Raw genomic sequence first — 2500 nt, 5'->3', positions numbered from 1 at the left:
AGAGTGATCCAGCGTTATTCAGAACTGTGATAAGCTATGTCGCAGGTTAAGGCCATTCAGTTAGCTGTAGCATTGTGCTATACTAATGCTGCAGGCTGAACCATTAGCATTAGCAACAGCATTATGCTATGCTAAAGCTGCAGGCTGAGCCATTAGCATTAGCAACAGCATTATGCTAAAGCTGCAGGCTGAGCCATTAGCATTAGCAACAGCATTACGCTATGCTAAAGCTGCAGGCTGAGCCATTAGCATTAGCAACAGCATTACGCTATACTAAAGCTGCAGGCTGAGCCATTAGCATTAGCAACAGCATTACGCTATGCTAAAGCTGCAGGCTGAGCCATTAGCATTAGCAACAGCATTACGCTATGCTAAAGCTGCAGGCTGAGCCATTAGCATTAGCAACAGCATTACGCTATGCTAAAGCTGCAGGCTGAGCCATTAGCATTAGCAACAGCATTACGCTATGCTAAAGCTGCAGACTGAGCCATTCGAGTTTGCCTTGGCACTGTGCTCACTGTAAAAAGTGGGACGTCACTGTTGTTGAATTAAAGCTTCTAAATTGCTTCTCAACACCTCGTGCGCATTCACATAGCAGTGGGGGTCAATGCAGCTACAGCAGCCTATCAGAAGAGTTGGAGGCTCTTCTATATATATTGATTACATATTCACTTCCATCACTGAATCTTAAATGATATCTGCGTCGGTACTATGATACTAACGAGCCTGGAAAGGTTTCCATTGATGAAATGGTCTCCAATCGGTGACATGACTGTAGCAGGTTAATGTGGAAGTCTCACCTAAAGAAGGTGTTTGAAGTCATTATTTCATGTTATGGAACTAAGATAATATCTTGGTTAACAGGAAATGTATGTAATTATTTGTAACCCAATTGAAGAAGTGTGGAGAGGTAATTCCAATGTGACGAATCAACATGAATAAAATGGGTTGAATATACAGTACCTGTCAAAAGTTTGGAAACACCTGCTGTACTTATTCAAGGGTTTTTCATTATTTGTACTATGTTCTACATTGTAGAATAAGAGTGAAGACATCAAAACTATGAAATAACACATTAAGGAATCATGTAGTAACCAAAAAAGTGTTAAAGAAATGTAAATATATTTTTGTTTTGAGATTCTTCAGCTTTTCACACTCTTGGCATTCTCTCAACCAGCTTCACCTGGAATGCTTTTCCAACAGCCTTGAAGGAGATCCCACATATGCTGAGCACTTGTTGGCTGCTTTTCCTTCACTCTGCAGTCCAACTCATCCCAAACTATCTCAATGTGGTTGAGGTTGTGTGATTGTGGAGGCCAGCACTCCATCACTCTCCTTCTTGGTCAAATAGCCCTTACACAGCCTGGAGGTGTGTCTCAACTAGGTGTTTCCATACTTTTGACTGGTACTGTATATTAGTTAGCATTTATGCTATTTATTAGGTTTAATCAAACGGGAATACGTTGTGTGGAAAGAAATAGATTGCAAAAATAACAGTTGAATCATATATTACTTTCAACAAATGTAGATCATTTAAATTTACAAAAAAAAATATATATATATTTATATAAAAAAAATGGTTCATCCAAAAAGTGATTTTTTACAGTGACAACGGTCACAAGACGCAGGCCTCCTAATTGTCCCTAGAATTTCTAAGCAAACTGCTGGAGGCAGAGTTTTCTCCTATAGAGCTCAATTTTATGGAATGGTCTGCCTACCCATGTGAGAGACGCAACCTCGGTCTCAACCTGTAAGTCTTTACTGAAGACTAATCTCTTCAGTGGGTCATATGATTGAGTGTAGTCTGGCACAGGAGTGTGAAGGTGAACGGAAAGGCTCTGGAGCAACGAACCGCCCTTGCTGTCTCTGCCTGGCCGGTTCCCCTCTTTCCACTGGGATTCTGTGCCTCTAACCCTATTACAGGGGCTGACTCACTGGCTTATTGGTGCCCTTTCATGCCGTCCCTAGGAGGGGTGCGTCACTTGAGTGGGTTGAGTCACTGATGTGATCTTCCTGTCTGGGTTGGCGCCCCCCTTGGGTTGTGCCGTGGCAGAGATCTTTGTGGGCTATACTCGGCCTTGTCTCAGGATGGTAAGTTGGTGGTTGAAGATATCCCTCTAGTGGTGTGGGGGCTGTGCTTTGGCAAAGTAGGTGGGGTTATATCCTTCCTGTTTGGCCCTGTCCGGGGGTATCATCGGATGGGGCCACAGTGTCTCCTGACCCCTCCTGTCTCAGCCTCCAGTATTTATGCTGCAGTAGTTTATGTTTCGGGGGGCTAGGGTAAGTTTGTTATATCTGGAGTACTTCTCCTGTCTTATCCGGTGTCATGTGTGAATTTAAGTATGCTCTCTCTAATTCTCTCTTTCTCTCTTTCTTTCTCTCTCTCTCTGAGGACCTGAGCCCTAGGACCATGCCTCAGGAGTACCTGGCATGATGAGTCCACCTGGCCGTGCTGCTGCTCCAGTTTCAACTGTTCTGCCTGTGATTATTATTATTTGAC

The 2500-nt window shown here is 43.3% G+C and overlaps 1 protein-coding gene across 4 annotated transcripts in view; it reads right to left on the bottom strand.

Moving 5' to 3' along the window:
• Positions 1–2500, bottom strand: part of LOC110518394 (voltage-dependent L-type calcium channel subunit alpha-1C) — a 561342-nt gene that overhangs the window by 363964 nt on the left and 194878 nt on the right. The window lies entirely within an intron of this gene.

This window comes from Oncorhynchus mykiss, chromosome 15, assembly GCF_013265735.2.
Source record: "Oncorhynchus mykiss isolate Arlee chromosome 15, USDA_OmykA_1.1, whole genome shotgun sequence".
Taxonomy (NCBI): domain Eukaryota; kingdom Metazoa; phylum Chordata; class Actinopteri; order Salmoniformes; family Salmonidae; genus Oncorhynchus; species Oncorhynchus mykiss.
Note: the sequence above shows the minus strand (reverse complement) of the source record. Positions and strands in the feature narration are given on the sequence as shown.